This window comes from Phyllostomus discolor, chromosome 1 (genome assembly GCF_004126475.2).
Source record: "Phyllostomus discolor isolate MPI-MPIP mPhyDis1 chromosome 1, mPhyDis1.pri.v3, whole genome shotgun sequence".
NCBI lineage: Eukaryota > Metazoa > Chordata > Mammalia > Chiroptera > Phyllostomidae > Phyllostomus > Phyllostomus discolor.
In genome coordinates this window covers 21,943,558-21,959,759 of record NC_040903.2, presented here as the reverse complement: position 1 = coordinate 21,959,759, position 16,202 = coordinate 21,943,558, and positions in this window count along the sequence as shown.

Below are 16,202 nucleotides of genomic sequence, written 5' to 3'. Positions count from 1 at the left end.
TTCCTACGAGTTCATTGGCGTTTTCCCTCCTTCAGACTATAACGGACACATCGCCTTTTCCTGAGTCTTGCACCTGGAGGCCTAAGGCTACACCACTGGCTCTCCTGGCTGTCAGCCCTCCCTGCCTGGAGGGGGTAACACCGTCACTCTCCTGGTCCTCAGCTTGCTGAATGCAGGTGTTGAGATATGTCGGCCTCCACAAGTGCATGATCCAATTCTTGTAATAAATCTCTCTCTGTATACATCCTATTGGATATGTTTCTCTGAAGAATTCTGACTTGTAAATGGTCTTTAACTCTGAAGTTCTGACTGATGTAAGAAAAAAAATGAAAACATCGTCTTAAAAATTTGCTATCAGGAATTGCTACCTGCTTAGCATGAACAATTTGTTCTCGCATAATTGGCTTATTGGCCTACCAGGTATAAACTGTATGTTTCACATTAGCTTGAGTGAAAACATAATCACATATATTAGTTTATAGTATGATGCACTGTATCTTTTCCAAATAATTAGGAGATGAACAATAGGGTGCCACAAAACCCAGTATCTAGCCCAAAGATGTCTACCAACTGTTAGGGATCTGGAAGAAAAGGATAATGGTGAATTGATAAAATATGTGGGTGGTAAAAAGCTTATGAATGATGCAGCTGATGGCAAAGCATACCTGCAGGGGATCGTATTCATTCAGAATAAACAGAGTACCATTCAGTTCCCACAGTGATGCAGCAGGAAGTGAAAATAAGGTGTTCCTTATCAGTAGGCTTAGACCAAGGTGTGACTGTGTTTTTCTGTGTGAACGCTACACTTCCTGTGTTTAACAAGATTTGATGCAGAATAGTAGCATTTCTTCAGCCTAGAATACTGCGTCATAAGTAGACATGACACAGTTTTAAAAACACTCTAGGCCTTGGACCCTAGGAACCAAGTCAATGCCAGTGAAAGGTGCTCTCGGTCCTGCTTGTCCTCCGTATGTTAAGGAAGAGAACAGTCACTCAACTGTGAGGGCTGGAATGCCAGTGGGAAACAATCAGAATAATGGTAGTTTAAAATTAAGATCCAAATATGAGATATCTGACTGCTTCTCTTTCTGATTGCTTCTTTTTTCCCCCAACATAATAAATACATGATTGCTCCTCTCCCCCTCAAATATATTAAAATATAAGCTATATTTTATTCAACTTGCTATTTCTGCTCAAAGAAGACAGAGATAGTTCTTGGTGTTAAAAGAATTTTTGCTTGAATTTCATACACTGTTGTTCATCCACTGACAACAATAAGCAGAAAAACACATGCGCAGGACTTCGCATGACATCTGCTGGCTGAAGGTGTACATGATGCAGAGACTCATTTTTTCCCTCCAGGCACAGCGGATAACTTCCCCAAGGCTGTCCAATGTCTACAGGACTGGAAGGCTTCCTTTCACTCAAAGTGCTCCATAGATCCACTCTTTAAATCACAGGGTTTCATTCTATACAAATAAGTACTGATAAATTAGAGGATAAAAGACAATCGAGTGGGGACACACTAACCTCCTCATCTCCTAGGTCTGATTATTTTCTTGAGCCCTAGAGCAATTCCTCTGAAACACATTAGCTTAGTAAGCCAGTCCACGGAGCCATCCTGAAAGTTAGTGAAGACAGGAGTGGGTTCTAGTAACACAGAAGGTCTGTGGGAGGGTCGGCACCACAGAAGGAGATCTGACTTTGGGTGGCGGGCCCATGATGCGATATACAGACGATGTACCTTAGAATTGGACACCTGAAACCTATTTGATCTTATTAACCATTGTCACCCCAATACATTTAACTAAAAGAGAGAAAAAAGAAGAGATCACTGGTGATCTGCAGGTCAAAATATTCCTTAATGTCACTTTAAATTTTACTATTAAAAATCTACCATTACATATTACAAAAAAATACCATTAGATGATCATATCTTTAGTTTAAGGTACATCCCTTTGTTAATATTTGAATTATGTAGGTTATTAACTTGCATCATACTTTGAATTATTTTCATGCTAATAACTCTCCATGTGCCTCCCACCCAGATCTAACTGCTGACCTGCCCTGCACCCAGGTGTTGGCCACCGCAGACTGCAGTGCCCAGGCTCTGGTTTGCTCCTGGTTGGGTGGCTGATGGGAGGAGATAGTGGAAATCAGATGACGGAAGTGAGATACAATGTTTCCTCTTACTCTCTCCCTGTTTGGGTGATGCACCTTTGGTTGGAGCTGTGTGTGCTCATGAGCACAGTTCCTATCCAGGGGCTCTCCCTTTAGCGTTCAGGAACTTTTCATGGTTAGTTTCTGAGTGCCCCTCCTCTGTCATTCCCATAGCTTTAATCATGCCATTTCAATAATGGCTCTTTATGTGATCCCTGTCTTTATTGGCAGGACCTTTAATGATACCTTTCTAAAGGAGACCCACTTTATACGCAGGGGAAGAAACAAAAGAAGGGGAGGGGTAGCAGAAGGGGAAAGAATGGAATGAAAGGCCAGGAGACCACAGGGTGAGCACCACACTGTCTTGTATGGCCATGGACTCTCCCCAAATGATGACATTTAGTTATGTTAAAGTCCCTGCCCTCCAAATCAATATTTTTGTGTCTGAGGGTAAATTTTGTGTACTGCTCCATTAGAACTTGAGTTCTATGAGATCCTGGCGGTTTTGGTTCTTTTTGTCATTATTGCTTTTTGACTGTTTTGTCCACTAATAATCAAATACCTAGAACAGAACATATGTATAGTAGCTCATCAATAAAGATTTATTAAATTGAAGAAATAACTGGATTATTGATTGAAAACATTAATTACTGGATGTGTAGATGGGTTGATAGATGAATAATCATTGATTAATTCTCTGTTTTCTTTAAATGGCTTATGTATTCTGAGATTCTGCCTTAAGCAGGGATATGCACTAAGGTGTAATCAGGAAAAATAGGGACCTTAAAAAGATGTGCTGTGATACAGAAGGATTCTATTTAAATATATCTGACCTAAATATATTGTACAGCAATAAAGAAGTAAATTAAACTTCCTGCTTACTGTAAAGATTAAAAACATTCTTATCTATTAATCACAATGAACATTTTTATAAAGACAATTTAATCTCTATTGTATCTTTTAGATAAGTTACTTAACTTCTTTATTTCTTCTTCTATTTAATAAGATACCATATAATATGCTGGCTGAGAGCAGTGACGTGCTGGTTATAAACAGTCTCTCTGGGGAAGAAAAAAACCATAACAGCCAACTTGCACCACTTGCTGACTTCAGCGGTGTGAAGGCTCCCACTGAACGCCTTAGGTCTCCGTTGCCGCCACAACAGCCTCCTTCTCACACGCAGGTCTCTGACTGCTCCCGTTTCCATGTCTGTTTCTCCGACTACAGTTGGGGAAGGTCCTTCCCTTTCAAGGGTTCCTGTGATTAGCCTGACCCGCCTGGATAGTCCAAGATAACCTTCTCTGGATCCTTAATCTTAATTATATCTACAAAGTCCCTTTTGCCATGTCAAGAAACACATGTACAAGTTCCGAGTATTAGGACGTTGACAACTTGGGGGAGTCATTATTCTACCTACCATGCCCACCATAGCCAAGTTCAAGCTGACAATAGGACGTCAACTGGTTTATGAAATTCCTGAAAAATTAGCAATCACCCTTTATGAGCTAGAAAAGAAACAATTCCTCTACCAGAATTGAGAGCATGAGTGCAGAGTCAGAATGCTGAATTTGAATCCTGAGTCTGCAATATGCTAATTATGTGGCTTTCAGTGGGTTGCTTACCTTCTGTGTATCTCAATTCATTTCTATGTAATGGCAATAAAAAGTAGTATTGGGGGGGTGTTGGTGAGAATTTACAACAGAGATAAAACGTAAAGAAATTAGAAAATGAAGTACTATATATATATATATATATATATATATATATGTTTGTATCATCTCTTCAATGGATAATAGAAGAAAAAATATTCCTTATCCTAGTAAACTAAAACATTAAATTCCCATGTCTACAGTGATCAGTATAAATCTCCACATGTTCAGCTTTTATTTAAAAGCTCAGAGCACTTGCTTTCTTCTCAAGATACATGTAATTTATATTCATCATATTTATTCTAAAAGGTATCAAGAGTTTCAGGAGCCTCCTGAAATTTTAAAGAAAAATACAATCAATTTGGCAGTATTTGTGCTACTTTTCCTTTGTTCCAGATGAGTCTTGGAATGTTGTATTATTAGAATTTTCTAGTAATTCCAAGATCAAAGCTTAAGAAGAAAAAAGGACCCCAGAGTAACATTTAAGTTACTATTACTATTCCTGTAATATTTCCATCAGTCTTAGGTCTATAACTGTACCTTCTAAAATTCATTCTGCATTGAACCTAATACATGTTTCAGCATGATATGCGGATATGGTAAATACATATCAGATCAATCCGTTTATTTACCAACCTTCATTTGCAAGGCAAAGGTTAACTGTGATTCTTCTCCCGTGTAGTCAAAAGGTGTCTCCCTTCCTCCCCCACCTCCAATTCTTAAGTTCAAAAAGAATAGGTTGTCTGCTCCACCACCCGAAAGCCACAGGCAGAGAACCCACTTGATTTTATTAGTATTCTCAGAGTATTTTAAAAAGAAACAGCCCCAAATAATGTGATGCCTGGCTGTGTCTGGTGTTGTTTACAATTATAGCCTCAGGACTTAGCACAGTATATGGCACATAGTAGACATTCAAATAATATATATACATAATAAATGAAAGAATTAATGAAGGAAAGCTTGTCACGAGGAAGAGGTTTTCAAGTTGAAGTCACAGCACCTTGCACTATATCTGACTCGGAGCTGGCTGGTATTCAATAAGCAATCGAATGAACCATCATGAATGAATGAACGAAGTGATCTCCATTGAAAACAATGCACGGTTGTTCAAAAGGGGTGGACACTACCTCATACTCTCTACAGATGTTTTTCTCTGATAGAAACAACTCCAAAAACTGCAGTCTGTCTGCTGATCTATCCTTCTGGTGTATCCGCATGAGCACATCCCCAGTCTGCCTGGTGAGCAGAGTACGGCGGAAGCCCCAGGCTGCACACTGATGAATCGGGAGGTACCGTCCCACCGATGCTTGCAAACCGGGCCTGGTAGGTTGGCTTTGCATCTGTTACCATTGCCCAGGGTGCCAACATCACTGACGTACAACTGCTGAATTTCAACTGCCAGGGAAAGTTTCTTTCCGGAGTCAAGAGACAGATAGATGTGCTTTCAAATACGTCTCTGGTATTTGTCAGGCTAATGCACGGAACACATATTTCTACTAGCAAAAAAAAAAAAAAAAAAGAAAGGGTGTCCATCTCCAAAGCAAGAAGCACATCCATCAGTCTCGCACTTCAGCCGGCTCCCAGGGCAAGTGCACTCCTGTTCCTCCCTCCAGGGCCTCCTCATGGACCCAGGCACTTCCTGTGGGAGAGCCATCCTCGTTCAATTGTAGCGGCCCTCTGTGGTCAGCCCTCGTCCCTGAACTGTGACTCCCAGTGCACTGCATTAGCCTGTTCAAAAATGATGTTTTTTATAAAAGCATTGACATTTAGATTCTTTACTCTTGAAAAAGAAAAAGAACAGTCATGGGGATGTAAGGTACAGCACAGGGAACATCAGTAATGACATTATAATGACTCTATATGGTGTCAGATGGGTACTACATTTATCAAAGGGATCACTTCATATGTGACTAATCGTTATGTTGTTTACCTGAATCCAATCTAGTGTTGTTTGTCAACTATAATTGAAAATACATTTTAAAAAAATAAAAAGTAAAAGATCAAGTAATATACTAATTCCAGAAAAGCTCAAATGTGAATCTTAGAATCAGATAAATACAGTATTTTTAATACTGAAAAATAATTTTTCCCCTGAACCCGGGACAGACACTAATTGCACTTCTGATCTACCTACAGATAACCAACACAGAGGTGTTGTATCGTAGTTCTCCCACACTAGAGGACGATCTCCTTGAGGATGAAAACAGATGTGTTCATCTATTAAGCCTGCTAATAGTAGATGCTCAATAAATGCCTGTCGGTTAGTGTGATGGGTGGATGGAGAGGTGGACACGTGGGAGGGACGTGCAGTAGCTGTCAGAGGCAAGTAGCCATCAACATGGAGACAGCGTGAGGAGGAGCAATCTCATTTGACCAAAGTCCCACAGATAGACAGATAAATAAAACATCTGTCCAATTCTCAGAGAGTTTACAATGTAGCTGATAGGTGGTGCCATGGAAAGTTTGCTCCTTTAATTAGCCTTCTGGAAACACTTCCTATGAGCAAAATTCTAAAAACCTTTTGAAAAATTGAACCTGATGGGTGGTCGTGGCAACATCTTTCCTAGCCAGGAACAAGCAGGTGGCAGGCGAGGTGACCCTGGGAGGTAACTGGCTGCCTTTGGCCTCAGCTGGGATGAGCCTTGCTTAAACGGGCTTGTATGACAAGTCAGAGATGACTCAGAGCATTCCCAGAAATCAGGCCTGGGACTCTTGCCAGGCCAGCCGAGAAACATTTTAACAACTTGATAGATTATCTTTTGCTTTTGCTTCTTCCCTTAAATAAAAAATCCTGTCCTGTAAAATAGAACTTTTTACCTCCCCATGTTTATCTGAATTATTATCGTTTTCCTTCAGTAATGATAATAATCATAATTTTTAAACCACAATGTTTGTCTAAAAATTGAGTTTCATGTATGTTTTGTAAAAAATTTTGGTGAAAATATATGAAAAACTGCCAATAAGAGTAGCCTCACAAGTAGGCAAATTTAATAGCCTTCCTTTTGGCAAGAATTGAAAGAGGCCAGGAAGGTTCCCTGCCCACCCTGGCACCAGCAAAATGTCTGAATTTGCTCAGAGAAATGTATATATTTTGATATTTGAGTTTTTCTGGCTTTTGAGGCCCCTCATGAGAGTGGTGACACATACTAGTGTCAAACAGCAGTTTTCCAGCTGAATTTTTGCCAGACGTGTGGGGTGCAGGAGCCACCATGCATCATCATTCTCAGTCCCTCACCCTTAAATTCGTCGCAGCACCCATGGCCTTCAGCATCCCCAGGGCAGACTCCGGGCAGCCATCCCCGGGGATGGATGGGAATCGGCCTGCAAAGCGGTGCCTGTTTGCTGGCCCAGCTCTAGGCAGATTCCCTGAGAACCCGCAGACATCGGGAGTTTCGCCTACCTTGGTCTCAACATAAGGTAATGAAAGTGACCACAGAAAAGAATCCCTGACACCATTCTGAGATGTTCGATGATCAACATGTCAGTCACTCTGAGGGAAAAATAGAGCAATAATCTGGCCTTCTCAGTACCTGAGGGAAATTAGTGCCATAAAACTGAAGTGTGAAAAGTGTTCAGCATCGTATGAATTGATTCTGTAAATAAATGTTTTATATTCATTTTGGACACTGTCCTACAGGACCCTCAGGGTATCAAGGGAAGGGGTGTGCTCTGAACTACTGAAGCTTCTGAGCAGAGGGCAAGCTATGTTTGCAAGCTACAGAACCATAAAATACCAATAAAGAATTGAGTAAAAATGTTGGCCCAAAGTAAAAAAAAAATCAGATTTTTTCTCAAATAATCAAATAACATGACATAACTCACTCAACTGTTTTAATGCAATGTTTCCCAAACCACAGTATTCCCATACCACCTTCATAATTTTTATCATTTCAGCATAACAATCGTATAATTACTTAAATGAGATTTAAAATAAAATTTATTTTATTTTAGTACAATTTTAGATTTTTAACAAAATCGTGAAGATAGGTCAGAGAATTCCCATATACCCCATACTGGATTTCCTCTACTACTAAGACCTTGCTCTTGCAGTCTGAGGCATTCATTACAATTAATCAACGGATACTCACATATTATTATTAACTAGAGGCCATACTTTAGTGGGAGTTCTTTAGTTTTTACTTTATGTCTTTTTTTATGTCCCAAAACCCTATTCAGGTTACTATACTACCTTTAGTTATCGTATACCTCTTGGCTGTACCAGTTTCTCAGACTGTCTTTGTTTTCGTTAACATTGGCATTTCGGGACGGTATGGGCAGGTGTTTTGCCGTGTCTCTCAGCTGGGATTTGTCTGATGTCTTCCTCATGACTGGACTGGGTTCCTACATGCTTGGGACGAAGACCACAGAGCTGAAGTGTCCATTCCCGTCTCACGGTATGGAGACACAGTGACGTACTGTCAACATGACCTCGCTCTGTCTCTGTGAACACATCGACTTCTCACTTCACCCTCAAACAACTAGTAGGGCTCAGGTCACACTTTTGGTGAGCTTCTTATATTTATTTTTAATTCATTTCTCACTCTTTTTACTCTTGGTATTTGAGTTTGGGCAAACTCTGTTGACCTATTTTCAAGTTCACTGATTCTATCCTCTGCTCTGTTGCGTCCATGGTCAAACCCACGGAAGGCATTCTTATCTAAGTTTCTGTAATTTTATAGCTAACATTTTCATTTGACTTCTTTGTACAGTTTCCATCTCTCTCTACTGAAATTCTCCATCTATGCATTTATATTGTCCAACTTTTCCACTGGAACCTTTCACATATTCATCATGGTTATTTAAAAGCGTCTGCTAGCTCTAGCATGTGGGTTACATAGGTGAGCATGATTTTATTTATTGCTTTGTCTATTCACAGAATGTTATTTTTTGTTTACTTCTTTGTCTGTTTTGTAATTTTTGCTGAAATTTTAATGTTGTGTCTAGGACTGAAATAATCAGTACCAAGCCCTGGAAGTAGACACACGTCCTCTTCTGCTGGCCTTCTAGTATTTTCGAAGGGAGATTTTCCTACTCTCAGTGCATTGCTGGCTGCAGCTTCTTTTAGTATTACCTTGTGCTCGGGTGGGGAGGGCTGCTTTGCTGCAGGACTTTTCACAATGTTCCTGTTCCACCCTCAGCCTTGGACCTTCCTATGCACCTGTGCTTCCGAGAGGCTTTCTCTCCAAGTTTTCGCCCGTCGCCCGGCAGCAGACTGCTGCTGCTTGTTACTAAGTGGTTGCTAGTCAGTGGCAGGGGGAGGCAGGACCCACTGTTGCCTTGATTCAGGCTCCGCCTCAGGCAGACTCTGCATCCTGCATCCTGGGTCCTTCAGTGTGACCTTTCCTCTCCCCCAGTGGTAGGAGGTTTCTTATGATCTGCACCCAGGAGATTTTCTGTCCCTGCCAAGATGCACAGAGTGTTGTCCTTGTCCTTTTTCCAAGCCACAGTGACTCTTGCCCTGTGACCTTAGTGTGGCATGATATGCTGCCCTTCCCCCAGTAACATAAGGCTGGTGTTTCTCCCCTCATGGGGAGAAGCCTCCTGGTGGACTTTCCCCTTTTCCCCTAGCAGGGCCCCTCCCCTCCTCTGCACCTGCACCATGAGGGAAGCCTTTTCTCACCTGTGCCCAACTCTCTGTGAGCATCTAGTGCACAGCTGTGAAGAGGGGCCTCTGGGTGGGGGGGAAGTCTCTCTGCCACCTCAGCTCTGAAGGGCTCTATACCCTCACGGTTGCCCACACTTCATTCTCAGCAACTTTTCATTAGAATTTTAACTAAATTCTTCCTATGAACTTGCAAGGAAGACCCATCTTCCCCTGTGATCTTTCCTATAGGTGAGTGTGTATAGCTTGTGTCTTTTTATTATTATTATTATTATTATTATTATTATTGATTTTAGAGAGAAAAGAAAAGGAGAGACTTACAGACAGACAGACATCAGTTTGTCATTCCACTTAAGCATTCATTGGTTGGTTCTTGTATGTGCCCAGGATTGGCCATTTAACTTCTTTTCAAATTACTCAAATCAGGCAAGCCCCAAACACACATGAATAATTCTCTTTTAGAAAGACAACTTGAGACATTCATTGAAACAATGTTACTGAATCCAAAGGTAGTTACATTCCCAAATACATAAGAAGAACAAAGAACAGGGGGTTCTATTCTTGAATGTAGACATACAATTCAATATGACAAGTTAAAATGAAAGAAGAGCAAATTGCACCAGGAGGGAGGGCATCCTGACAGTAAATACTAACAAATAATGTAACTCTTCAAGGGAGATGCTAGAAGAAGACCCATTATACTTGAAAGCTTAGAATAACTTTTCATGGCAAGATTTCATTCATAAAGCTGTAGGTCGGATGATGGGTTTGTTGCTTTGGTGCCTAATGTTTGTATTTGTGAACTGAGCAAACTGTCAAGATCACGTTGTTAAGCACTTTTATGTAACCTGCTGTCCAAGCCCTCTAATAACACAAAGTAACATTTCACATAGATCTTGAAATAGGAAAAGAATTCTCTTAAAATAAAGGTCATTTACTTCCCATGTATTTTATTTAAATGACATTTTATTATAGAAACATTATAAATAGAAAAAATATTTATGAAGCTATTGCTACAGAAGAATCTAAAGTTAAGCAAAAGACTATGTTGCACAAAAATTATGGTGGCTCATCACAGATATTTCAAATACTCGAAGAACCTTTAACCTATGGTATACAAATAAGAACAGAGGAAAGGGGTAAATGGGGAGAGGTCAAGGTCGCTGTAGGAAACGTGTGCACTGAAGCCAAAGAGCATGATAACGAAAGTGCTCATATACTTTCCTCTCACTATTCTCGTGGGAAAGCGTTTGAATAGACGTCCGGGTCTCACATAAAGGAAAGAATGAGGACATTGAGTCCAACTGCTACAGAGACATGTGTAGCCGTAACAAGCTTTTTCAATGGAAATGTTTAAATTAAACGACTCATGGCCCTGAAAAATATGTCATGTTCGAAGTCACCTATTATGGGTGGGCCATACCGCCACAAACCTCTACTCACATTCAACAGATAATTAGTATATTGGGCAAAATTAGTAAAATTCATAGAATAACTTTGAAAAGAAGGTACTTGAGAGGTCATGAAGTCATAGAAAATACGATGTTAAGCTCTGGATTTGGAGGGAAGTTTAGCCATTCTGTATCATAATTATTTCTCAAAACTTTTTATTTTTTCTTTCCTTTTTTCTTCTTTTTTAGCCTCACTTTGTAGTAACTGAACAAATGCTTAAACTCTACCATCATACTTTTCTACCTTCTCAAGCAAATAATTCTGAGCATAAATTACACTTTTTATTAATGACTCAGAAATTGTCAGCCTAAATGAAAGTGAATTAGTTTTCTATTGCCATGTAACAGACTATCAATTATTTAGTGACTTGAAAAACACCTATTTACACACTCACAGTTTCCATGGGTCGGAGTGTAGCTAGTTCTTTGCTCAAGCTTAAGCTCAGAAGGCGGAACTCAAGGTACTTGCCAGCTGTGTTCTCATCTGGAGGTGTGACTAGGGATGCCTGCTCCATCAGGCTGTTGGAGGGTTCATTTCCTTGTGGTTACGGGGCTGGCGCCCCCATGACCTTGCCCGCCGTCACAGGACTTGCCAGAGGCTGTTTCCACGTGATGCCCTCTATCTCAGAAACTGAGGAACGTTCTCATCGCCAATCTTTTTCATGCTTCAATTCTAACTTCTTCTGAGACCAGCTCATAAGATTAGGCCAAATCCATTTGAATAATCTCCTTATTTTAAAGTTAATTGTGTCTTGTAGCATAACCTAATCCTGGGATTTGAATGAATTATTTTCATAGTCTGGGGGATTATTCAGGGTATATATGAGTGGGAAATCTTGGAGGTCACCCTAGAATTCTGCCTAGCACAGAGTTTTATGGAATGATGGGAACATAGACTAAGAAATCTGATAGGAAGGGGTTTGAAAACCTAAAACTTACCAGCTGGTATATGATAGGTGCTTAACAAATAACTTGTTGATTGAATTATGAAAAGTGAACAAATGAACAAGGAATATATAAATGAATGCAATTAACACTTCAAACCCATTTCATTATCTAAGAAAAAATAATTGAAGGGTAGTCATAAGAATGAAACGAAATGATCCATGAAAGCTCAACACGTGTGACATTAGGTAAATTGGTGTCTATTATTAATCTTTCTGCACCTGGACTTATCATTTCATTGTGACTCTTAATTTGCCCCTGTTTGCTGGTGGAGTCTGCTGTTAACATCCACAGCCATCCTGCTGCCCCGCCCCCCCACTCTTTCTTCTCTTCACCTTATTTCCATAGCCCATGGCTCTGATCCTTTTTCAAAGCGTTGCTCGATTGCTCTTCCCAATGTCTTGGGTGTGTGTTTTGTGAAACGTTGTGGAAAGGAAAACATTCAGCTTCTTTTAGAATTTATCTCAGGAAATATGTTATTTTTAGTAAAACACAGCTAAAAATAATATTCTGAAAAATATTACTTGACTGTTTTTAAATAATCTTAATTCAAAGATCCATTAGAATGTATGTTAGCCATTTTTATTTACTGTTAAACATCACAATACTCCTTTCAGAACCTTTCAAAAATTAAGAAGCAAGTCTTTGGAAATCACAGCAGTCAATAGCATTTATTGGAAAGCAAAGCGAGTCAGAAGTACATAAACTATATCAATAGTTTATACTCTCAGTTTCTACTTGCAGAAAATTTAGAAGAAATCTCACACACCAGTTTCAACGATTAATAATAGATTGTATTATTATTTCTATTGTTTGGACTGAAGAAACAGAATAGACAATGTAACGAGAAGACCCGGATAAATGTAGCAGTTTCTATATACTTTGTTTCTTGTCAACAGGGAATTAGACATTTCAAAATATTAGAATAGAAATTAGCCAAAAAATGATGTACTATTACATTGACAATATATTAATCATAAGTCAAATTATGCCTTCTACCCTGAAATAACTTCACAATTTTTTTAAAAAAAATAATCATGTAAAACAGTTCTTTGAAAACAGAAGGAACTTTGTAGTCTTGACTGTTCCCTCCCTTTTATCTGAGACACAGACGCCCCCCTGTGGTGGCCTGCGGGCATGTGCTGCCACGGCCACTGCTTGTCAAAGAGAAGTTTCAGCTTGCCTGGCACAGGCAAGGCCTTCCAAGGCCTGGGCCACTCGATTTGTGAGGCCCTCAGCATATGTAAACATTATCAAAAAGAAATCTAAAAGGAATAGAACATAATTCAATTCATTAAAACAACTAGCACACAAAAAAATGCAATGGAACATGATTTTGCTCTTTACAATGAAAGAAAAATTTAAAAAAATAGTAAATCCACAGTATATGATTGGGTAAGTAGTCTATGCGTGGGACCAGATTTAAAAATATATAGTCATCAGCTTTCAGGGAAGTCCGTTCGTCTTTGTGGCTGTGGCACAGCCAATCTGCTCCAGGGAGACGGGCGAAGTGCTATATTTGGTCCTCTGTTCCTGGGAGGCCTGGGTCAAGGCTCCCTCCTTCCCAGCTCTCCCAGCTCCTGGCCTCAGCTCCCGACCCCACCCTGCTCAGTCTTGTGAACAGACAAATTGTCTGGGAAGACAACTGCAAACTAATTTTGTATTCATCACAGCACAGACCCTGCTCTGTTTCCTTCTGTTTCTCTCCTGGGTTACTCTTGGTTCTGTGCAAACCATGAAAAATAAAAATAAAAATTGAGAGCATGCTTTAGACAGGAAGGGGGCAGTCTCCTAAAACTTCCACGTGGGGAAGCGTCACCTTAGGTGGTCACAGCCGTGGTGGTTCCCAGGGCCCGCCCTGGAGTGCTGCAATCAGAATTTCTCAGAGCAGGTCCAGGCACCGCCTGCTGACTCCAACCTGCAGCCCGTGCAAGAACCACTGGGTCAGACAGCACACAAGCTTTGGCGCCTGAGCCCAATCCGTTCAAGACCAACAGGGACACGCCTAAAGTTCAACAAGGTCAGGTTTATTGACTCTGCCACAAGGGAGATTTCATGCCAAAGGAACAGTGATGTCTCCCTGAACAAAGGGAAGGATGGAGTTATTTTAGGACAGAGGAGTTGGGTGGAGTTGTGTTTGGATGGGCTCAAAGGGAAACAGAGCCTGTGTAAAATGATCAGCTCCAGGCCGGCCCTGCAAAGTCGGCCCAAAGCCCTGTTTTCTTAGGGATGTCCGTCCACCTTGAGAAGGACGTGCAACATTGCATCCAGGGACCCTTTATCAGAAGTGCTGCCTGTGGTTGTCAGTTGAGACTGCTTTTCTATGTCAACGTGACTTGGACAAGAGAGGGGTACTGCTTTCTTTTTGATAGGATTTCCAACAGTGAACTTTCGGATAGCCTGTGACTTTAGAAAACAAAGTATCTCAGTGTGTAAAAAAAAGCAGCAGTCACTCAAAGAGGGGGACACATGACAGTTAGTTGCATTGTGTTTGGGGAAGAACTATTGAATCTTGTTAACTTTGCATCTGGCTTCATCTTTCTCTGTTATTCCAGCCTCATAAAAGGCAGGGCGGATGTTTACAGTCTGAGCTAATTTTCCCTTTTTAAAACATAACCACAGGGTTACTTCCAGAAGGAAGATGGAATACAGAGTCCTTGCTTATGAGCACATAGATGTTTTTCATGCATTAATTCAACAGAGACTTATTGGATGGCTGCTATGTGCTGGGTCCTGGGTTAGCCTACTAAAAATATAGTGACAAACAAAAATTAGTCCCCACCCCTCAAGAACTTTACACGTTGGTTGGAGAAAAACATAGATAAACAGGCAATTACATTAGGGTATGAAAGTGCTATTCCTTGAATGCAAAAGTGTTATAACTTGACTTAAGAATAGATGCCATGAATAATTAACCCAGTCTTGGGTATCCAGGGAACTGGAAAAACGTGACCTCAGGTTAGGGAGAAGAGAGGGCTGGGGTGGAGGGGATGAGGAGCCAGGGGCTGAAATTTCACAGGAGAGGAGAGAGAACCTTAAAAGCAGAATCATCTGGGTTCTAACCCAGGCTGTACCACTGGGTGGGTGTCCCGGTAACTCTGAGGTGCACTTTTCTCATTTGTAAAGTGAGGATAACAAAACAGAGAAACATTCACAAGTGTCAGCCAGAGTTCCAAGTGGCAGGATTCCATCAATGAACACAAGGTGCAAGCTCCCTGAGCCTCACATAGCCTGAAATAAGGGGCGGGAGGCATTGCAAAAAATAAATAATACTCACAATGAAAATGTAAAGTATTTATTCCGTTATGCAATAAATGCAGAGCAAAGGGATGTGCCGGAGGAGTAATGAAGTGACATCTGTCAAAACACCCAGCTGTGGCATGGGGACATTCTGATGAGGTCAGGTCATAGACGCCATGCTTGGCTAAGCTTCAGGGAAATGAGGGGCCTGCGCCAGCAGCTATTTCTACCCTAGTATTTCCCTTTTCTTCTGAACTGTTGGTTCCTGTAATTTCGAGGAACCTGCTCTGTACCATAGACAGACCTCCCATTCCCCACCACAACTCTGGGCCACACCTCAGAGGGTATTCCGCATTGGCAGTATTTCAGGGACAGTCATCAGATGGTAGTGGACTCTGCTTGCAACCAGCGACTGCAACTGGAGAGTTTAAGGCAGGGCCCTCGTTTGCTGATAATGTTCTTAGTTTCTCTTAATGTATTCTTCCCTCTGTTATGCCCTGCTTCAAATCCCAAACTGATTAAAACTGTGACTTTCAGCACCTTCCCTTAAGGTCCATGGCACCCTATTGTTGAGTCAGCTGTGGCATTTCTGTGCTCTCCCTGCCCATCTCCATGGTAAGCAGGAATAGGAGGAAGGAGTTTTGTTTCCCACACTCCCTGGGGTGGAGGGTGCCCTGTCCACATGGTGAACAGAAGTCAGGGCTGCTGAATGGCCTGCAGTGAGGAACCAGTTCAGGTTACTTTGAAAAAATTCATCCAATGGGGTGATTGTTGGGGGGCAGTGGGGTGGATGGAGGTGGAAGCGGGTGTGAGGGGGATAAATGGTAATGGGAAAATACAGTTAAAACATACCCATTCTAAATGCCAGTGACAACTCCATTTAGAAATACGGAGTTAGGTCCTGGGGCTAGAAGACGGCAGCAGAGTAGTGGGAGCTGAGTCCACTTGTCTCCACCACCGATCCAGATTTTCGGCTCAACTTCCCACAGTCAACCTGAGCAAGCCACTGTGTCTTAGCTGCTGGGAAGTGCTGAAGTCTAGGATTGTAGAAAAGGGTCAGTACCATCCAGTAAGGGTTTTTTTTAAGTGGAAAGCAAGTTGCCCTGTGCGTGGCTCCTGTCACAGCTTAGAGTCCAGACAGAAATCGTATCTTTG